This window comes from Triticum urartu, chromosome 4A (assembly GCF_056163025.1).
Source record: "Triticum urartu cultivar PI428250 chromosome 4A, HENAU_Tu73, whole genome shotgun sequence".
Classification (NCBI taxonomy): Eukaryota; Viridiplantae; Streptophyta; class Magnoliopsida; order Poales; family Poaceae; genus Triticum; species Triticum urartu.
In genome coordinates this window covers 119,901,017-119,925,542 of record NC_141876.1, presented here as the reverse complement: position 1 = coordinate 119,925,542, position 24,526 = coordinate 119,901,017, and positions in this window count along the sequence as shown.

Genomic DNA, 24,526 nt, shown 5'->3' with positions numbered 1-24,526 from the left:
CATCCCCGGCTACATCAAGCTTCCGTTGCAGCTCGGCAATATCCGCAGTCTGGGAAGTAGCCAGGGGGAAGCAGCCTGTGTTCAAAGTTAATCAGATTAGTACTCGGATATTTCTTTTGATCCTCCGTTCGCTTCCTATGGGAAGCCAACCTGAGTCTCAAGGGCTACTATCTATACACAGGTGTATTTTATGAATGAAACACAATTGCACATATTACAGTACAAACCTCGAAGCCTCTCAGCAGACTCGCAAAAGCCTCATTCAATCCGCTCTTTGCGGATAGGACCTTTTTAATCACCGTACCCATTAAGGTACCATGTTCCTCTGAAATGGACGCCTGCCATAGCATGTTCGTCAAAATATCCGGTGCCTCTGGGTCTCTGGAGGCAGCCACAGGAGTACGGTCACCCTTTGAAGGGATCCGTTTATTTGTATCCAGCCGCATTCCGTTTTGTTCAGGGTCTTCATTGTTGTTCCCCGGATCTTGGGCCACCGAAGTATCACCTTCGTGTAGCGTCTTCGTCATCCCTTGCACCGGTTGTTGGTCGGGGGAGACCCTCCGCGACGACACCTCCAGGTCGTCTGCCCTATTGGACGGAGAAACCAGTGGGGGCATCTCGCTTTCCATCATCTCCGGGAGAAGGTCCCCCGAGGAAGAGGATTGTTGAAGGGGACTGCGCGCTGAGCTGCAAAAAAATTATTCCAGGCATCATAAGAAAATAACGGGATAGGCTTAAAACAGCCTGGTTCACTTATGATTTGGCCGGAGGCTTGTCCTCGTTATGAGACTGCGCTTCGACATCCTCCAAGCCCGGGCCGCCCCCCAGAGGCATCTTGCCTCGCTTAGGAGCCCACTTCTCCCAATCTTCGGAGACGACCCTCTTCTTCCTGGGAGGGACGGAGATAGTGGCCCCCTCTTCACTTTTGTCTTCGGATGAGGGGATTTTTATTCCTCCGAGCACAAAGTCCAAGGTTCCCTGGGAATAGAGGCCATCCTTGGTACTCTTGCCCTCCGCCTCGTCCTCCTTCTCCGACATCTGGTATGGTGCTGGGGACAGCATCCTTGTTAGGACAGGATTCGCTGGACCCTCGGGCAGAGGGGCCGAACACATAATCAGTTCCACCTTCTTTATCTAGCCCTGGAAAAACATAGCTTGCTCAGTACTGTATACTGCATGCATCACCACAAAGTATTCGAAAGTCAAGTGCTTACCGGGGTATCCAGACGATTACAGTTAAGGCCAGCATCCTCAGCAGTATCCGGCCAATGTTTCCGCTTCCTGAAAAATAACTTCCACATCCCTTCGTGTGTGGCGCCGAAGAAGTGTTGGAGGGTTCGTGGTCCTTCTGGATTAAACTCCCACATGCGGCGAGGCCTGCGCTGCAGGGTAGGATCCGACGAACTAACATCACTTGGATAACTCTGACGAGATCAATATCTCTCTCGAGGAGGGTTCGAATGCGGCTTTGTAAGGTCCGCACTTCATCCACTAATCCCCAGTCAAGCCCCTTGTTGACCCATGACGCGAGCTGTAACGGTGGGCCGGGACGGAAGGTGGGGGAAGCTGCCCATTTAGCACTGCAGGGCTCTATAATATAAAACCACTCCCGCTGCCAGTAATTGGAAGCCTCGGTGGCGAGTTGGCTGATTGTAGCACCGCCGCACTCCGCCTGTTCCCCATCGACTACCTTCGGCTTCACACTAAAGGTCTTGAGCCATAAGCCGAAGTGTGGGGGATTCGAAGGAAGGCCTCACATGTAATGATAAACGCCGAGACATGGAGGATAGATTCCGGGGCAAGATCATGAAAATCTAGTCCGTAATAAAACATTAGCCCTCGGACAAAGGGGTGAAGAGAAAACCCTAACCCCCGGAGGAAGTGGGAGACGAATACCACCCTCTCGCCGGATCTGGGGGTCGGAATAACTTGTCCTTGAGCAGAAAGCCGGTGGTGGATCTCTGTGGTCAGATATCTGGCCACCCGAAGCTTTGTGATATCCTCCTCTGTAATGGAGGAAGCCACCCATCGGCCTTGGGAGCTGGATCCGAACATGATGGGAAGGCTGAGAACAATGGAGTCGAACCTTGGGTGCTGGAACTCGGGGTTGGGGAGGCTTAGGAGAGGTGTGGCATAAAAAGACAGCCCTTGGTTCCTTTATAAACACCTCGGTATTGAACATCTCCTCCTAAGCCTAAGAACCTGCCTATTCCTAAGGAATCTTTCCCGCAGGACGGTTGGGTTACCCACGCTCGTATTGATGAAAATCCCGTAATAAGGGGACACAATCTCTACTTTGACAAGACGTGCCAATGACAACTGCGTCTCGAAATGTGGGGTGAAAAACGGTTCGAAATTATGACCGGACGGGCGTGACGTCACATTACTAAAGTTGTCAGCAGATTGGACTTGTGTGTTATTATATTCTCTCTGCGGCTGTGTGCGGTGTGTGTTATAGGTCCGGACACGATCAATTCGTCTGGAGACTATTCGGGAGTTCGGAAGGAGGAACCTGCCTTGCAATGCCGAAGACAACACTACGCGTCGGATACCTTGTCATTGAAGCCAGGTTCAGGGGCTACTGAGGGAGTCCTGGACTAAAGGGTCCTCAGGCGTCCGGCCTGTTATCTATGCACCAGACTGATGGGATGTGAAGACATGAAGACCGAAGACTGTACCCGTGTCCGGATGGGACTCTCCTTGGCGTGGAAGGCAAGCTTGGCGAACAACTATGAAGATTCCATCTTATGTAACCGACTCTATGTAACTCTAGATCCCTCCGATGTCTATATAAACCGGAGGGTGTAGTCTAGAAAGGATATACTCAATACCGTAGTCATACCGGCTAGACTTCTAGGGTTTAGCCATTATGATCTCGTGGTAGATCAACTCTTGTAATACTCATATTCGTCAATATCAATCAAGCAGGAAGTAGGGTATTACCTCCATAGAGAGGGCTCGAACCTGGGTAAACTTTGTGTCCCCTGTCTCCTGTTACCATCAACCTTAGACGCACAGTTCAGGACCCCCTACCCGAGATCCGCCGGTTTTGACACCGAGAATGTGCTTTTATGGTTGGATGCACAAAATCTTAATGCAAAAGAACATCACTTTATATTGCCACTTGTGATAGGGACCTTTATTATGCAGTCCGTCTCTTTTATTTCTTCCATATCACAAGCTCGTATAAAGCTTATTTTCTCCACACAAATAGATCATACATATTTAGAGATCAATTTTTATTGCTTGCAACAATTACAACTTACTTGAAGGATCTTACTCAATCCATAGGTAGATATGGTGGACTCTCATGGCAAAACTGGGTTTAAGGATATTTGGAAGCACAAGTAGTATCTATACTTGGTGCAAAGAATTTGGCTAGCATGAGGGGGAAAGGCAAGCTCAACATGTTGGATGATCCATGACAATATAATTTATTTCGGATATAAGAAAACATAACCCATTACGTTGTCTTCCTTGTCCAACATCAACTTTTTAGCATGTCATATTTTAATGAGTGCTCACAATCATAAAAGATGTCCAAGATAGTATATTTATATGTGAAAACCTCTCTTTCTTTATTACTTCCTATTAATTGCAAGAATGACCAAAACTATGTTTGTCAACTCTCAACAACTTTTATTCATCATACTCTTTATATGTGAAGTCATTACTCTCCATAAGATCAATATGATCTCTTTATTTATTTTTTATTTTATTCCCTCAAGATCATAGCAAGATAACCAAGCCCTCGACTCAAGACTAATCTTTATTATATATAGCTCACGGACATGATTACATAGATAAGGATCAACACAAAAACTCAAAGCTAGATCATACTAAACTTTATTCTACTAGATCAAGATATAACCAAAAGGATCAAACTAAGAAAAAGGGTAAAGATAGAAGTGTGATGGTGATACGATACCGGGCCATATCCCCCAAGCTTGGCAGTTGCCAAGGGGAGTGCCCATACCCATGTGTTTATGTCTCTTTCTTCGGAGGTGGTGATGATGGAGTTGTTGATGACGTAGGCTTCTTCCTTAATTTGCGCTTGAGGATATAATTTTGCTCCCTTAGGTCATCGATCTCCTGCTCAAGGCTTAATATCTTTTTGCATAGTTCCTGTTTGTTCTCCTGCAAGAGGCGAAAAGGGATAAACTCGATCTTTGGTTTCTTTGCTCTATCAGGGAGGCTTAACTTTTTGAACTCCACATGCATGTCCCCAGGTTGAGGTAATGGGACTTCATCTTCATCAGAGCTCGTCTCCTCCTTTCCCCTAGGATCATAGTCGTCTTCTTCCTCCGTGGTCCAACCACAATGCTCCAAGTCCCCGTAGACCATAGGGTCTGCAAGGTAATCATCCACATAGCTTTCTCCCTCCAAATTCTGGGACAACATATTGCTCTAATCTGCGACAGAAACAACTCAAAACAAAAACAAAGGATTTTGTCGTGGTACGGTGGTCAAAACCTTCGGGATATTATATAATGAATTTTTATCGACCAAAAGAAATATCATGCAAGAAAATGGAGTCCGGAGGGCACACGAGGTGCCCACGAGGCAGGAGGCGTCCCCAGGGGGGTAGGGCGCGCCCTCCACCCTCGTGGATGCCTCGTGTCCTTTCCAGACTACTTCTTATTTTCCTATTTTTCTTAAGTATTCCAAAACGGAGAAAAATTGTTGTTAGAACTGTTTTTGGAGTCGGTTTACTTACCGTACCACATACCTATTCCTTTTCGGAGTGTGAAACGTTCTGGAAAGTGTCCCTTATGTACTCCTCCGGGGTTACGGTGTCAATAACATTGGTTTCAACATTTATGGGATTACCTGAGATATAATGTTTGATTCTTTGACCGTTCACCACCTTCGGATTTGTGCCTTGGAAGTTGTTGATTTTTATGGCACCGGAATGATAGACCTCCTCGATAACATAAGGAACTTCCCATTTAGAGAGGAGTTTTCTTGCAAAAAATCTTAAACGAGAGTTGTATAACAAAACATAATCACCTACATTAAACTCACGCTTTTGTGTCCTTTTGCCATGCCATCTTTTAACTTTTTCTTTAAACAGTTTGGCATTCTCATAGGCCTAGGTTCTCCACTCATCAAGTGAGCTAATGTCAAATAGTCTCTTCTCACCGGCAAGTTTGAAATCATAATTGAGCTCTTTAATGGCCCAATATGCCTTATTGTCTAGTTCGAGAGGTAAGTGACATGCTTTTCCATGAACCAATTTATACAGAGACATACCCATAGGATTTTTATATGCAGTTCTATAGGCCCATAATGGATCATCAAGTTTCTTGGACCAATTATTTCTAGATCTATTAACAATCTTTTGCAAAATTAATTTAATCTCTCTATTACTCAGTTCTACTTGACCACTAGACTGTGGGTGGTATGGAGATACAATTCTATGATTAACATCATACTTCGCAAGCATTTTACAAAAAGCACCATGAATAAAATGTGAACCACCATCAGTCATTAAGTATCGAGGGACTCTAAACCTCAGAAAAATAACTTCTTTAAGCATATTAATAGAGGTGTTATGATCAGAACTACTAGTTGGAATAGCTTCTACCCCCTTATAATGTAATCAACAACAACTAAAATATGTGTATTCCCATTAGAGGAAGGAAACGGTCCCATATAATCAAAGCCCCAAACATCAAATGGTTCAATAACAAGTGAATAGTTCATAGGCATTTCTAGATGTTTACTAATATTACCAATTCTTTGACATTCATCACAAGACAAGACAAACTTACGGGCATCTTTGAAAAGAGTAGGCCAATAAAAACCGGATTGCAATACCTTATGTGCAGTTCTATCTCCAGCGTGGTGTCCTCCATAAGCCTCGGAGTGACACTTGCATAGGATCTGTTCTTGTTCATGCTCAGGTACACAACGTCTAATAACACCATATACTCCTTCTTTATAAAGGTGTGGGTCATCCCAGAAGTAATGTCTTAAATCATAGAAAACCTTTTTCTTTTGCTGGTATGTGAAACTAGGTGGTATAATTTTAGCAACAATGTAATTAGCATAATCAGCATACCATGGAGCACTACGAGAAGCATTTATGACAGCTAATTGTTCATTAGGAAAACTATCATCAATAGGGAGTGGGTCATCAAGAACATTTTCTAACCTAGACAAGTTGTCTGCAACGGGGTTCTCAGCTCCCTTCCTATCAATAATATGCAAATCAAATTCTTGTAGCAAGAGAATCCATCTAATAAGTCTAGGTTTAGCATCTTTATTTTCCATAAGGTATTTAATAACAGCATGATCAGTGTGAACAATTACTTTAGAATCAACAATATAAGGTCTGAACTTATCACAAGCAAATACAACTGCTAAAAATTCTTTTTCAGTACTAGCATAATTTCTCTGGGCAATGCCTAGAGTTTTACGAGCATATTGGAGAACATTTAATTTCTTATCAACTCTTTGTCCTAGAACAACACCTACAGCATAATCACTAGCATCACACATAATTTCAAAGGGTAAATTTCCAATCAGGTGGCTGAACAATAGGTGTAGAAATCAAGGCTTTCTTAAGTATTTCAAATGCTTCTACACAATCATCATCAAAGACAAAAGGAACATCTTTTTGTAAGAGATTAGTCAGAGGCCTAGAAATTTTTGAGAAGTCTTTAATGAACCTCCTATAAAAACGGCATGACCAAGAAAACTTCTTATACCTGTAATGTCCTTAGGACACGATATCTTTTCAATAGCATCAACTTAAGCTTTATCAACTTCAATACCTCTTTCAGAAATTTTATGCCCCAAGTCAATACCTTCATTAACCATAAAGTGGCACTTCTCCTAATTCAAGACAAGATTAGTTTCTTCACATCTCTGCAAAACTCGATCAAGGTTGCTTAAGAAATCATCAAAAGAAGTTCCATACACAAAGAAATCATCCATGAAAACCTCAACAATCTTTTCACAACAGTCACTAAATATAGCGGTCATACATCTTTCAAAGGTGGCAGGTGCATTACATAAACCAAAAGGCATACGTCTATAAGCAAAGATACCAAAAGGGCAAGTAAAAGTGGTCTTTTCCTGATCCTCTTTTGACACAAGTATTTGAGAGAAACCAGAAAAACCGTCTAGAAAGCAAAAATGTGTATGTTGGATAATCTTTCTAGCATTTGATCGATAGAAGGTAAAGGGTAATGATCCTTTCTAGTAGCTTTATTTAATTTGCGGAAATCAATTACCATTCTATAACCTGTAACAATTCTTTGTGGGATTAATTCATCATTATCATTAGGAACAACAGTAATACCTCCCTTCTTAGGGACACAATGGACATGACTTACCCACTGCCTATCAGCAACATGATAAATTATTCCTGCCTCCAGAAGCTTTAGTATTTCATTTCTTACCACTTCTTTCATATTAGGATTTAACCGTCGTTGGTGATCAACAACCGGTTTAGCGTCTTTTTCCAATTTTATTTTGTGCTCGCATAGAGTGGGACTAATGCCCTTAAGATCATCAAGAGTATATCCAATAGTAGCATAGTGCTTCTTCAGAGTTTTCAATAATTTCTCTTCTTCCCGCTCTGAAAGGTTAGCACTAATAATAACAGGATATAAATTGTTTTTATCAAGATAAGTATATTTAAGAGTATCAGGTAATGGTTTAATCTCAAACATGGGAATACCCTTGGATGAGGACGATCCCCTAGAATTTCAACAGGCAAGTTGTGTTTCAAAATAGGTCCCTATTTAAAGAATACTTCATCTATTTACCTTCTTTCATTCATAAACATATCATTTTCATGGTCTAGCAAATATTGTTCTAAAGGATCATTAGGAGGCACGGCAATAGAAGCAAGACCAATAATTTCATCTTTACTAGGCAATTCTTTATCATGGGGTTGTCTATGAAATTTAGCAAAATTAAAATCATGAGACATATCCCCTAAACCAACAGTAACAATATCCTTTTCGCAGTCTATCTTAGCATTAACAGTATTCAAGAAGGGTCTACCAAACATAATGGGACAAAAGTCATCTTGTGGGGAAGAAAGAACAAGAAAATCAATAGAATATTTAATTTTCCCACACAAGACTTCAACATCTCTAACAATCCCAACTGGTGAAATAGTATCTCTATTGTCAAGCTTAATAGTAACATCAATATCTCCTATCTCAACAGGTGCAATATCATGCATAATTTCTTTATATAAAGTATAAGGTATTGCACTAACACTAGTACCCATATCACATAAGCCATGATAACAGTGATCTCCTGTTTTAACAGAAACAACAGGCATGCGAACAACAAGTCTACGTTTATTTTTAGTATCGGGTCTTGCAATTCTAGCAGCTTCATCACGGAAGTAAATAACATGCCCATCAATATTATCGACCAAGAGATCCTTAACCATAACAATACTAGGTTCAAATTTAATTTTCCCAAAGGGTGTAGGAGTTCTAGCATTACTCTTACGAACCATAGTTGAAGCTTTAGCATGATCCTTTATTCTAACAGGGAAAGGTGCATTCTCCATATAAGCGGTAGGAACCATAGGATCAACATTATAACTGATAGTCTTTTATTCAACTTTAATAGGTTAAACTACTTTTACTTCAATGGGAGGATGATATTTAAACCACTTCTCCTTAGGGAGATCAACATGAGTAGCAAATGATTCACAGAAAGAAGCTACTATCTCGGAGTCAAGTCCATATTTAGTGCTAAATTCATGAAAAGCATCGGTATCCATAAAAGATTTAACACAATCAAATTTAGGTGTTATACCTGACTCCTTACCTTCGTCGAGTTCCAAATCTTCAGAGTTGCATTTAATTCTTTCCAATAAGTCCCATCTGAATTCAACAGTCTTCGTCATAAAAGAACCAGTACAAGAAGTATCGAGCATGGAGCGATTATTGAGAGAAAACCAAGCATAAATTTTTTGAATAATAATTTCTCTTGAGAGCTCATGATTGGGGCATGAATATAACATTGACTTAAGCCTCCCCCAAGCTTGAGCGATACTTTCTCCTTCGCGAGGCCAAAACTTATATATATATATATATATATATATATAATTACGATCATGATGAACCAGATGCATAGGATAAAACTTCTGATGAAATTCCAATTTCAATCGGTTGTAGTTCCAGGATCCAATATCATCACATAGCCTAAACCATTTCAATACCTTTCCATTCAAAGATAAAGGGAAGACCTTCTTCTTGATAACATCCTCGGGTATACCTGCAAACTTAAATAATCCACAAACTTCATCCACATAGATTAGGTGCATATTGGGATGTAATGTTCCATCTCCTATAAACAGATTAGCTAGCAGTTTCTGTATCATACCCGAAGGAATTTCAAACTAAACATTTTAAGTAGGTTTAGTAGGTTGAGGAGCAACTCTTTGCTCTACTGGTCAGGGTGAAGATACCCCGAACAAGCCTAGTAACAAGCGACAGTAAATTTCAGCACACTATATAAATTTTTTGTTACCAAATTCCACCTACCAAAGGCGCTTCACTCCCCGGCAACGGCGCCAGAAAAGAGTCTTGATGACCCACAAGTATAGGAGATCTATCGTAGTCCTTTCGATAAGTAAGAGTGTCAAACCCAACGAGGAGCAGAAGGAAATGACAAGCAGTTTTCAGTAAGGTACTCTCTGCAAGCACTGAAATTATCGATAAGAGATAGTTTTGTGATAAGGTAATTCGTAACGAGTAACAAGTAAAAAAAGTAAACAAGGTGCAACAAGGTGTCCCAATCCTTTTTGTAGAAAAGTACAAGACTGTACAAACTCTTATATAAAGGAAAGCGCTCCCGAGGACACATGGGAATTATCGTCAAGCTAGTTTTCATCATGCTCATATGATTCACGTTCGTTACTTTGATAATTTGATATGTGGGTGGACCGGTGCTTGGGTACTGCCCTTCCTTGGACAAGCATCCCACTTATGATTAACCCACCTCCCAAGCATCCGCAACTACGAAAGAAGAATTAAGGTAAACCTAACCATAGCATGAAACATATGGATCCAAATCAGCCCTTACGATGCAACGCATAAACTAGGGTTTAAACTTCTGTCACTCTAGCAACCCATCATCTACTTATTACTTCCCAATGCCTTCCCCTAGGCCCAAACAATGGTGAAGTGTCATGTAGTCGGCGTTCACATAACACCACGAGAGGAAAGACAACATACATCTCATCAAAATATCGAACGAATACCAAATTCACATGACTACTTATAACAAGACTTCTCCCATGTCCTCAGGAACAAACGTAACTACTCACAAATCATATTAATGTTCATAATTAGAGGGGTATTAATGTGCATAAAGGATCTGAACATATAATCTTTCACCGAATAAACCAACTAGCATCAACTATAAGGTGTAATCAACACTACTAGCAACCCACAGGTACGAATCTGAGGTTTTGAGACAAAGATCGGATACAAGAGATGAACTAGGGTTTGAGAGGAGATGGTGCTGGTGAAGATGTTGATGGAGATTGACCCCCTCAGGCAATCAACGGAGGAAGAGATGGAGGCTAACTTGAGAAGGGTGGATGCCAAGAAGTTACCTCTCGTCTTCAAACAAGATTCATGCTAGAGGAACTTCAGAGCTCAGCAATGCCAAATTCGGTATTCCTCCCAATGCTAGATTTCTCTCTTATGAAAATATGAAAAAGAGTGTTGCTTTTTCTCCCGCGGCTATGAAATATCCATGGGTGAATGGAGCTCTAGCCATCACGGGTAAACTTCGCAAGGAAGTAATGGATCTTAAGGAGCAAATTAATAAGCTCGAGGAAGAGAATCGCATCCTAAGGGGCATCATCGCCAAGAGTATCACATCATCACCTACGAAGAAAGAGACATAAATACATGGGTATGGGCACTCCCCTTGGCAACTGCCAAGCTTGGGGAAGGTGCCCCGGTATCGTATCACCATCACACTTTTATCTTTATCATTTTTATTAGTTCGATCCTTTTGGTTATATCTTTATCTAGTAGAATAAAGTTTTTAGTATGATCTATATTTGAGTTTTGTTTTGATTTCTATCTATGTAATTGAGTCCGTGAGTTATATCTAATAAAGAGTAGTTTTGAGCTGAGGGCTTTGCTTTCTTGCTATGATCTTGAGGGAATTAAATAAAAGAAAGAATAAAAAGAAATAAAAAGATCATATATTTATCTTGTGGAAAGTAATGACTTCACATATAAAGAGTATGATGAATAAAAGTTGTTGAGAGTTGACAAACATAGTTTTGGTCATTGTTGCAATTAATAGGAAGTAATAATGAAAGAGAGGCTTCATATATAAATATACTATCTTGGACATCTTTCGTAATTATGAGCACTCATTAAAATATGACATGCTAAAAAGTTGATGTTGGACAAGTAAGACAACATAACGGTATATGTTTGCTTATATCTAAATAGAAGTTATATTTTCATGGATCCTCCAACATGTTGAGCTTGCCTTTCCCCCTCATGCTAGCCAAAGCCTTTGCACCAAGTAGAGATACTACTTGTGCTTCCAAACATCCCTTAAACCAGTTTAGCCATGAGAGTCCACCATACCTACCTATGGATTGAGTAAGATCCTTCAAGTAAGTTGTCATCGGTGCAAGCAATAAAAATTGCTCTCTAAATATGTATTATCTATTAGTGTGAGGAAAATAAGCTTTATACGAACTTGTGATATGGAAGAAACAAAAAGCGACAAACTGCATAATAAAGTTCTTTATCACAAGCAGCAATATAAAGTGACGTTCTTTTGCATTAAGATTTTGTGCATCCAACCATAAAAGCGGATGACAACCTCTACCTCCCTTTGCGAACGGCCTATCTTCTACTTCTATCTTCTACCCTTATACAAGAGTCATGGTGATCATCACCTTTCCTTTTTACACCTTTTCTTTGGCAAGCATTATAGGTTTTCATAAAGTATTATTGTTGACATTACCCTTGAGGTAAAAGGTCGGGAGGCGAAACTATAAGCCCTTATCTTTATCTGTGTCCGACAGAAGCTTTGAACCCATAAGTATCGCGTGAGTGTTAGCAATTTTGAAAGATTAAATGATAGTTGAGTATGTGGACTTGCTGAAAAGCTCTTATATTGACTCTTTCCGACGTTATGATAAATTGCAATTGCCTCAATGACTGAGACCATAGTTTGTTAGTTTTCAATGAAGATTCTGATTCATACTTTACCTTGTGAATGAATTGTTACTTTAGCATAAGAAATTATATGTTGTTGTTTTAAAGATGATCATGATGCCCTCATGTCTGTATTTTATTTTATCGACACATCTATCTCTAAGCATGTGGACATATGTTTCGATATCGGCTTTCGCTTGAGGATGATCGAGGTCTAAGCTTGCGGGAGTTGATACGTCCATTTTGCATCATGCTTTTATATTGATATTTATTGCATTATGGGCTATTATTACACAATACTTATGCCTTCTCTCTCTTATTTTATAAGGTTTACATGAAGAGGGAGAATGCCGACAGCTGGAATTCTGGACCGGAATAGGAGCAAATATTAGAGACATATTCTGCACAACTCCAAAAGTCCTCAAACTTCACGGAGAATATTTTTGGAATATATAAAAAATATTGGGCGAAGAAAGCACCAGACGGGGGCCACTTGCCAGCCACAAGGGTGGAGGGCGTGCCCTACCCCCTGGGCACGCCCCCCGTCCTTGTGGTCCCCTTGGCAAGCTCCCGACGCCCATCTTTTGCTATATGGTGTGTTTTGACCTGGAAAAAATCAGAAGGAAGTTTTCGGGACGAAGCGCCGCCGTCTCGAGGCGATACTTGGGCAGAACCAATCTAGGGCTCTGGTGGAGTTGTTTTGCCGGGGAAACTCCCCTTCGGGAGGGGGAAATCGAAGCCATCGTCATCACCAACGATCCTCTCATCGAGAGGGGGCCAATCTCCATCAACATCTTCACTAGCACCATCTCCTCTCAAACCCTAGTTCATCTCTTGTATCCGATCTCTGTCTCAAAACCTCATATTGGTACCTGTGGGTTGCTAGTAGTGTTGATTACTCTCCTTGTAGTTGATGCTAGTTGTTTTATTCGGTGGAAGATCATATATTCAGATCCTTAATGATAATTAATACTCCTCTAATTATGAACATGAATATGCTTTGTGAGTAGTTATGTTTGTTCCTGAGCACATGGAAGAAGTCTTGTTATAAGTAATCATGTGAATTTGGTATTCGTTCGATATTTTGATGAGATGTATGTTGTCTCTCCTCTAGTGGTGTTATGTGAACATCAACTACATGACACTTCACCATTATTTGGGCCTAGGGGAAGGCATTGGGAAGTAATAAGTAGATGATTGGTTGCTAGAGTGACAGAAGCTTAAACCCTAGTTTATGAGTTGCTTTATAAGGGGGTGATTTGGATCCATATGTTTCATGACATGGTTAGGTTTACCTTAATTCTTCTTTCGTACTTGCGGATACTTGCGAGAGGGGTTAATCATAAGTGGGAGGCTTGTCAAAGGAAAGGGAAGCACCCAAGCACCGGTCCACCTACATATCAAATTATCAATGTAACGAACATGAATCATATGAGCATGATGAAAACTAACTTGACAACAATTCCCATGTGTCCTCGGGAGCGCTTTGCTTTCTATAAGAGTTCGTCTAGGATTGTCCTTTGCTACAAATAGGATTGGGACACCTTGCTGCACCTTAGTTATTTTGTTACTTGTTACCCATTACGAATTATCTTACCACACAACTATCTGTTACCGATAATTTTAATGCTTGCAGAGAATACCTTGCTGAAAACCGCTTGTCATTTCCTTCTTCTCCTCGTTGGGTTCGACACTCTTACTTATCGAAAGGACTACGATATATCACCTATATTTATGGGTCATCATATACCTACTAGTTTGATGAGGTGTCCTAACCATACATCAACGCACACCATCTAATCTGGTGGCCTCACCAAGCCGCCCCGCACCGAGTCGAGAGGACCAGCTGGTCTAGTAGATTCTCAGCACGCATCGCATGCGCATGCTCCAAAATCCGCCGCTGCCATCTTCCACGGTCCCAATTACAGGAGAGATCAACGCATTGACCTTGCCAGGCCCACTTTTCATTGACACCGCCACGGCGTCAAATAGCGCCACCACCCTACGAGCATCCATCAACACACATCCAACGCCAAGATGCGTTGCATCAGGAGAGAATTGGACACATATGAGTCCATTATTGCCCGACTACCACAGAGAATATGGCCAATCAAAGTTATGATAATTAGTTCAGCCTTTATAAGAAAACACATGAGCTTCATGTGAAGTACTCGCATGACATAGTTCCGGGTTTTGGCATTACTGGAATCAAATCCATTCAGTAGTTAGAATGATTTTAAGTTAACATTGTTTTATTCACAAGAAATCATTTTAACATTGTGTACCGACAAAGAACTGGCATGCGACTGCCTCTCTTATGCCGCCCCCGTGGGCGGCTCGTGAGAGGAAAATCTAGCTGTAGTCGAAAGACCACCCACCACAGCTGCTCCCCATGCTACCGCCGGTGTGTGCAGCCGGGCAAAGCCCGTGCAGCATCGGCAGCGGCGGGGCCGTTAGTCCCTTTCGCACAGGCTCGAGCGGCACGGGCGTCTGGATCTGTCGGTGACTGGAGCTCGGCACGGCGAGGTGTGCCGAGGAGCACGAGTAGGGCGAGCTTGCGAGGCTCTGGTGCCATGCCGGGTGCAAGGAGACGGCATGGGACTGCGGCGATCTGGCGCCGTCGCCGGTGCTACCAGGGCCTTGAGCGCCCGGGCGGGCACGGGTGGCTCGTTGCCACGGTAAGCGCCCTTGGCGGCGGTGTGGCGGGTGAGGGAGTCCTGAATTAGGGGGTCATTGGGTGTTTGGTCTATTCGATATGGGCCGAACTGATGGGCCGTGAAGACAAAGCAGAAGACTATCCCCCGTGTCCAGGTAGGACTCCTATGTGCGTAGAACGGCAAGTTTGGTGTCCAGGTGTAATACTTTCTTCCTCTGCAAACTGACTGAAAGGATCGATATGGTTGACTAGAGGGGGGGGGGTGAATAGGGAACTAACAATTTTTAGCCTTTCTTTACCAAATTAAAGTTAGCATCAAAATAGGTTGTCTAGATATGCAACTAGGTGAGCAACCTATATGACACAACAACAACTAGCACACAAGCAAGCAAGGGATATAACACAATATAAGCTTGCACAAGCAAAGGTAAGAGATAACCAAAAGTGGATCCGATGGAGACGAGGATGTGTTACCGAAGTTCCTTCCCTTTGAGAGGAAGTACGTCTCCGTTGGAGCGGTGTAGAGGCACAATGCTCCCCAAGAAGCCACTAGGGCCACCGTATTCTCCTCACGCCCCCACACAATGCGAGATGTCGCGATTTCACTATTGGTTCCCTTGGAGGCGGCGACCGAACCTTTACAAACAAGGTTGGGGCAATCTCCACAACTTAATCAGAGGCTCCCAATGACACCACGAAGCTTCACCACAATGGAATATGGCTCCGCGGTGACCTCAACTGTATAGGGTGCTCAAGCACCCAAGAGTAACAAGATCCGCAAGGGATTAGTGTGGGGAGTCAAATTTCTCTTGGTGGAAGTGTAGATCGGGGCCTTCTCAACCAAACCCTAGAAAATCAATAAGTTTGATTGGCTAGGGAGAGAGATCGGGCGAAAATGGAGCTTTGAGCAACAATGGAGCTTGGGGAAGGAAGAGATGGTCTTCTTGGGGAAGAAGACCCCCTCTATATAGTGGGGGACAAGATCCAACCGTTACACACCTACTCAGCCCGCGAGACGCGGTACTACCATACAGCTCCGCGATACTACCGCAAGGCGCTACGGTACTACCACACCTTGATGTGGTACTACCGCTCGTGCGGTAGAAGCTAGGTGAGGTCCTATTGCACTAGGCAACGAGCGGTATAACCGCCGGAGCGGTACTACCATGCGCCCCTGTGGTACTACCATAGGGCAGGGCTCAACAAGGATGGGAAAAAGCATGGACTAAATAAATTTCGTCCGTGACTACTTCCGCTGAGTTTGGGATGTGCAAAAATCTGGCACGGTACTACCACTCGCAGGGAGCGGTACTAATGCGTAGGGGCAGAAGTAAAAAATTACTTCCACACCTACTTCCACGCGCGCCAGCATTTTGGGCTTGGTACTACCGCTCGCAAGGAGCAGTACTACCGCAAGCCCGGGCGGTACTACTGCTCCCTTGTGCAGTACTACCGCACGCCACAGAACCTATAGCACTAGGAGGCCTTCATCCCACAGCGACAAAGATAAACGGATGTGCTCCAATGAAGCGAAGGAAAGGTGGTGCAAAGGAACATATGTGTACCTGATGATTCCACCCTAACATTTTCAAAGCGGACCCCCTCTTAATAGTATGGCTTTCCTACGACTCAAATCCATCGAAAAGAAACATCGAGAACCGTCGTCTTTGATAGGCTCCGAGGGGTGCCAAATCGTCTTGTGCCTGGACATGAGATATCTGAAATGATCAATGCACACGATTAGTCCGCAAATGCATTGTCATCAATCACCAAAACCACATAGGGAGAAATATTCCCTTACAATCTCCCCCCTTTTCGTGGATTGATGACAATACGGGATTTGCACATAAGGATATAACATGAACATAAGCAAACCCAACATCTATAAAATATAGATAGGCTCCCCCCTAAATGTGTGCAGTCTATAGATCTGCTTTGGACTGCACGACACACATGCTAGGATCAACACTCCCCCTATATTTTATAGACAAGGCAATCCTTGCAACAATATAAGTGACACTAAGCATGGATGCAAGGTAAAGTAAGTGAGCATGAAGTAAAGGGCACAGGATAATCAAAAGCTCACAATCTACTAAACATACTAGACAATAAGATAAGCTTGAGGGCATATGTCTCACACCATATGATATTACCTGATGTTGATTTCCAAGCGACGACACTTCCATGCCCGGCAGCTCAGCAGTGGGTGTGCAAAGCCCGGATTCTCATGACCACCTTGTACAATCCACATTTATCCTTATTGGTCGTCTTTGCTATCAAAAGCGCGCACCTTCATGGAAAGTATGTTGGGGAACATAGCATGCAATTTCAAAAAAATTCCTACGATCACGCAAGATCTATCAAGAAGATGCATAGCAACGAGACAGGCAGAATGTGTCCATGTACCCTCGTAGACCGAAAGCGGAAGCGTTAGGTTAACGCGGTTGATGTAGTCGAGCGTCTTCACGATCCAACCGATCCAAGTGCCGAACGTACGGCACCTCCGTGTTCAGCACACGTTCAGCTCAATGACGTCCCTCGAGCTCTTGATCCAGTAGAGGGTCGAGGGAGTGTTCCGACAGCACGATGGCGTGGTGACGGTGATGGTGATGTGATCCACGCAGGGCTTCGCCTAAGCACTACAACAATATGACCGGAGGAGTAATCTGTGGAGGGGGCACCGCACACAGCTAAGAAACAACTGTTGTGTCTTTGGGGTGCCCCCCTCCCCACGCATATAAAGGAGGGGGGAGGAGGAGGCCGGCCCAAGGGGGGCGCGCTTCCTAGTAGGATTCGGCCACGCTTTCCTTCCAACGGAGAGGGGGAAAGGGGAAAGGAGGGAGAAGGAGAAGGAAAGAGGGGGGTCGCCCCCCTCCCCTTGTCCAATTCGGATTGTGCAAGGGGGGGCACGCGCCACCTCCCGTGGCCTATGTTCTCTCCTCCTCTATGGCCCATTAGGCCCATTAACTTTCCTGGGGGGTTCCGGTAGCCTCCTAGTACTCCGAAAAATCCCCGAACCTTATCGAAACCATTCCGGTGTCCGTATATAACCTTCCAATATATCAATCTTTACCTCTCGACCATTTAGAGACTCCTCTTCATGTCCGTGATCTCATCTGGGACTCCGAAAAAACTTTAGTCACCAAAACACATGACTCATAATACAAATCGTCATCGAACGTTAAGCGTGCGGACCCTACGGGTTCGAGAACTATGTAGACATGACCGAGACACATCTCCGGTCAATAACCAATTGCGGAACCTAGAGGCTCATATTGGTTCCTACATATTCTACAAAGATCTTTATCGCTCAAACCGCATACCAACATACGTCACTCCCTTTGTCATTGGTATGTTACTTGCCTGAGATTCGATCGTCAGTATCCTCATACCTAGTTCAATCTCGTTACCGGCAAGTTTCTTTACTCATTCCGTAATGCATCATCCCGCAACTAACTCATTAGTCACATTGCTTGCAAGGCTTGTAGTGATGTGCATTACCAAGAGGGCCCAGAGATACCTTTTCGATACTTAGAGTGACAAATCCTAATCTCGATTTATGCCAACTCAACAAACACCTTCGGAGACACCTGTAATTCACGGAATCTGGGCTCATCATCGCTTCGTCATGGTCTAGTAACATGACTTCCAGAACAGGATTACCGTACCACTCTAGTGCGGATCATACTCTGGTTGACCTACGAGGTTCGGTAGTAACTTGATCTGAAGTTTCATGATCATCATAATTAGCTTCCTCACTAATTGGTGTAGGAATCACTGGATCTGATTTCTGTTATGAACTACTTTCTAATTCCAGAGAAGGTACAATTACCTCATCAAGCTCTACTTTCCTCCCACTCACTTCTTTTGAGAGAAACTCCTTCTCTAGAAAGGATCCATTTTTAGCAACGAATATCTTGCCTTCGGATCTGTGATAGAAGGTGTACCCAACAGTCTCCTTTGAGTATCCTATGAAGACACATTTCTCCGATTTGGGCCCGAGCTTATCAGGTTGAAGCTTTTTCACATAAGCATCGCAACCCCAAACTTTAAGAAACGACAGCTTAGGTTTCTTGCTAAACCATAGTTCATATGGTGTCGTCTCAATGGATTTAGATGGTGCCCTATTTAACGTGAATGCAGCCATCTCTAAAGCATAACCCCAAAACGATAGCGGTAAATCGGTGAGAGACATCATAGATCACACTATATATAATAAAGTATGATTACGACATTCAGATACACCATTACGCCATGCTGTTCCAGGTGGCGTGAGTTGCGAAACTATTCCACATTGTTTCAAATGAAGACCAAACTCGTAACTCAAATATTCTACTCCACGATCAGATCGTAGAAACTTTATTTTCTTGTTACGAGTATTGGGCTTTATTATCCACTTTGATATTATTTTTGGGACTAACCTATTAACCGAAGGCCCAGCCCAGAATTGTTGTTTTTGCATGTTTTAGGGTTTCGAAGAAAAGGAATATCAAACGGAGTCCAAACAGAATGAAACCTTCGGGAACGTGATTTTCTCAACGAACAAGACCCGGGAGACTTGGACCCTACGTCAAGAAAGAAAAGAGGAGGCCACGAGGAAGGGGGGTGCGCCTACCCCCCCCCCCCCCCAGGCGCGCCCTCCACCCTCGTGGGCCCCCTGTTGCTCCACTGACATACTCCTTCCTCCTATATATACCTACGTACCCCCAAACGATCAGATACGGAGCCAAAAACCTAATTCCACCAGCGCAACTTTCTGTATCCACGAGATCCCATCTTGGGGCCTGTTCCGGAGCTCCGCCGGAGGGGGCATCGATCACGGAGGGCTTCTACATCAACACCATAGCCCCTCCAATGAAGTGTGAGTAGTTTACCTCAGACCTACAGGTCCATAGTTAGTAGCTAGATGGCTTCTTCTCTCTTTCTGGATCTCAATACAATGTTCTCCCCCTCTCTTGTGGAGAACTATTCGATGTAATCTTCTTTCTGCGGTGTGTTTGTTGAGACCGATGAATTGTGGGTTTATGAGCAAGTCTACCTATGAATAATATTTGAATCTTCTCTGAATTCTTTTATGTATGATTGGTTATCTTTGCAAGTCTCTTCGAATTATCAGTTTGGTTTGGCCTACTAGATTGATCTTTCTTGCAATGGGAGAAGTGCTTCGCTTTGGGTTCAATCTTGCGATGTCCTTTCCCAGTGACAGTAGGGGCAGCAAGGCACGTATTATATTGTTGCCATCGAGGACAACAAGATGGGGTTTTCTTCATATTGCATGAGTCTATCCCTCTACATCATGTCATCTTGCTTAAGGCGTTACTCTGTTTTTAACTTAATACTCTAGATGCATGCTGGATAGCGGTCGATGAGTGGAGTAATATTAGTAGATGCAGGCAGGAGTCGGTCTACTTGTCTCGGATGTGATGCCTATATACATGATCATACCTAGATATTCTCATAACTATGCTCCATTCTGTCAATTGCTCAACAGTAATTTGTTCACCCACCGTAGAATACTTATGCTCTCGAGAGAAGCCACTAGTGAAACCTATGGCCCCCGGGTCTATCTTCATCATATTAATCTCTTACTACTTAGTTATTTCCTTTGTTATTTCCTTTGCCTTTATTTTACTTTGCATCTTTATCATAAAAATACCAAAATATTATCTTATCATATCTATCAGATCTCACTCTCATAAGTGGCCTTATAGGGATTGACAACCCCTATTTGCGTTGGTTGCGAGGATTTATTTGTTTTATGCAGGTACGAGGGACTCGCGCGTAGCCTCCTACTGGATTGATACCTTGGTTCTCAAAAACTGAGGAGAATACTTACGCTACTTTGCTGCATCATCCCTTCCTCTTCGGGGAAAACCAATGCAGTGCTCAAGAGGTAGCAAGAAGGATTTCTGGTGCCGTTGCCGGGGAGGTGTACGCAAAAGTCAACATACCAAGTACCCATCACATACCCTTATCTCCCGCATTACATTATTTGCCATTTGCCTCTTTTTTTCCTCTCCCACACTTCACCCTTGCCGTTTTATTTGCCCTCTCTCTCTATCCTCCATCTCTTTCTCTATTTGCCTCTTTTTGCTCGCTTGTTTTTTGTTTGCTTGTGTGTTAGTTTGCTTGCTTGTCACGATGGCTCAAGATAATACTAAATTGTGTGACTTCACCAATACCAACAACAACGATTTTATTAGCACTCCGATTGCTCCTCTTATCGATGCTAAACCTTGTGAAATGAATACTGCTTTGCTGAATCTTGTCATGAAAGATCCGTTTTCCGGCCTTCCTAGTGAAGATGCCGCTACCCATCTAAATAGCTTCGTTGATTTGTGTGATATGCAAAAGAAGAAATATGTGGATAATGATATTGTTAAATTGAAGCTATTTCCTTTTTCGCTTAGAGATCGTGCTAAAGCTTGGTTTTTGTCTTTGCCTAAAAATAGTATTGATTCATGGAATAAGTGCAAAGATGCTTTTATCTCTAAGTATTTTCCTCCCGCTAAGATCATCTCTCTTAGAAACGATATTATGAACTTTAAGCAACTTGATCATGAACATGTTGCACAAGCTTGGGGGATAATGAAACTAATGATACGTAGTTGCCCTACTCATGGTTTAAATTTGTGGATGATTATACAAAATTTTTATGCCGGATTGAATTTTGCTTCTAGAAATCTTTTAGATTCGGCCGCGGGAGACACTTTTATGGAAATCACTTTAGGAGAAGCTACTAAACTCCTAGATAATATTATGGTTAATTATTCTCAATGGCACACTGAAAGATCTACTAATAAAAGGTGCATGCGATAGAAGAAATTAATGTTTTGAGTGCAAAGATGGATGAACTTATGAAATTATTTTATAATAGGAGTGTTTTTTCTAATCCTAATGATATGCCCTTGTCTACTTTGATTGAGAATAATAATGAATCTATGTATGTGAATTTTGTTGGTAGGAACAATTTTGGTAACAACGCATATAGAGGAAATTTCAACCCTAGGCCATATCCTAGTAATCCCTCTAATAATTATGGTAATTCCTACAACAATTCTTATGGAAATTATAATAAGATGCCCTCTGATTTTTAATCTAATATTAAAGAATTTATTACTTTGCAAAAGAATTTTAATGCTATGATTGAAGAAAAATTGCTTAAGATTGATGATTTGGCTAGGAACGTTGATAGAATTGCTCTTGATGTTGATTATTTGAAACTTAGATCTATTCCACCTAAGCATGATATCAATGAGTCTCTCAAAGCCATGAGAATTTCCATTGATGAGTGCAAAGAAAGAACCGCTAGGATGCGTGCTAAGAAAGATGCCTTTATAAGAGCGTGTTCTTCTAGTTCCTATGAAAATAAAGATGAAGATCTAAAAGTTAATGATGTGTCCCCTATTAAATCTTTGTTTTGCAATATGAATCTTGATAATGATGGGACTGAATATGATCCACCTTTACCTAGAAGGCGTTCTAAGAATTCAGAATTTGTTAATCTTGATGCTAAATTTGATAAAAGTGGGATTGAAGAAATTAAAACCCTAGATGTTGCTAAACCCACTATTATGGATTTCAAGGAATTTAACTATGAAAAATGCTCTTTGATATATTGTATTTCCTTGTTGCAATCCGTGCTAAATTCTCCTCATGCTTATAGTCAAAATAAAGCGTTACTAAACATATCGTTGATTCCTTGATGCAATCTTATGAAGAAAAACTTGAATTGGAAGTTTCTATCCCTGGAAAACTTTATGATGAGTGGGAACCAACTATTAAAATTAAAATTAAAGATCATTAATGCTATGCTTTATGTGATTTGGGTGCTAGCGTTTCCACGATTCCAAAGACTTTGTGTGATTTCTTAGGTTTCCGTGATTTTGATGATTGCTCTCTAAACTTGCACCTTGCGGATTCCACTATTAAGAAACCTATGGGAAGAATTAATGGCGTTCTTATTGTTGAAAATAGGAATTATGTGCCCGTAGATTTTATTGTTCTTGACATAGATTGCAATCCTTCATGTCCTATTATTCTTGGTAGACCTTTCCTTAGAACTATTGGTGCAATTATTGATATGAAGGAATGAAATATTAGATTCCAATTTGCATTAAAGAAAGGCATGGAACACTTTCCTAGAAAGAAAATTAAATTACCTTATGAATCTATTATAGAGCCACTTATGGATTGACTACCAAAGATGGCAATACCTAGATCTATTCTTGCTTGTTATGCCTAGCTAGGGGCGTTAAACGATAGAGCTTGTTGGGAGGCAACCCAATTTTATTTTTATTCTTTGCCTTTTGATCCTTTTTAGTAATAAATAATTTATCTAGCCTCTGTTTTGGTTGTGTTTTTTTGTGTTTAATTAGTGTTTGTGCCAAGTAGAACCGCTGGGAAGACTTGGGGAAAGTCTTGTTGAACTTGCTGTAAAAACAAACAGAAACTTTAGCGCTCACGAGAACTGCTGTAATTTTTATTTGGAAAGTTATATTTAGTTAATTCTTTTTGCAGATGATTAATAGATAAATTCCTCACGTCCAGCAATTCATGTTAGAATTTTTGGGGTTCCAGATCTTGCGCTAGCTACAGATTACTACAGAGTGTTCTGTTTTTGACAGATTTTGTTTTCGTGTGTTGTTTGCTTATTTTGATGAATCTATGGCTAGTAAAATAGTTTATAAACCATAGAGAAGTTGGAATACAGTAGGTATAACACCAATATAAATAAATAATGAGTTCATTACAGTACCTTGAAGTGGTCTTTTGTTTTCTTTCGCTAACGGAGCTCACGAGATTTTCTAATTTAAGTTTTGTGTTGTGAAGTTTTCAAGTTTTGGGTAAAGATTTGATGGATTATGGAACAAGGAGTGGAAAGAGCCTAATCTTGGGGATTCCCATGGCACCCCCAAGATAATCTAAGGACACCTAAAAGCCAAAGCTTGGGGATGCCCCGGAAGGCATCCCCTCTTTCGTCTAGTTCTATCGGTAACTTTACTTGGAGCTATATTTTTATTCGCCACATGATACGTGTTTTGCTTGGAGCGTCTTGTATTACTTGAGTCTTTATTTGTTAGTTTACCACAATCATCCTTGATGTACACACCTTTTGAGAGAGCCATACATGATTTGTAATTTGCTAGAATACTCTATGTGCTTCGCTTATATCTTTTGAGTTATATAATTTTGCTCTAGTGCTTCACTTATATCTTTTAGAGCACAATGGTGGATTTGTTTTATAGAAACTATTGATCTCTCATGCTTCACTTAGATTATTTTCAGAGTCTTAAAAGAGCATGGTAATTTTCTTAAAATCCTAATATGCTTGGTGTACAAGATTAATAATAAAACTTTCTTATGAGTGTGTTGAATACTATGATAAGTGTTATACTTGATAATTGTTTTGAGATATGGAGATGGTGATATTAAAGTCATGCTAGTTGAGTAGTTGTGAATTTGAGAAATACTTGTGTTAAAGTTTGTGATTCCCGTAGCATGCACGTATGGTGAACCGTTATGTGATGAAGTCGGAGCATGATTTATTTATTGATTGTCTTCCTTATGAGTGGCGGTCGGGGACGAGCGACAGTATTTTCCTACCAATATATCCCCCTAGAAGCATGCGCGTAATACTTTGCTTTGATAGCTTGTTGATTTTTGCAATAAGTATATGAGTTATTTATGA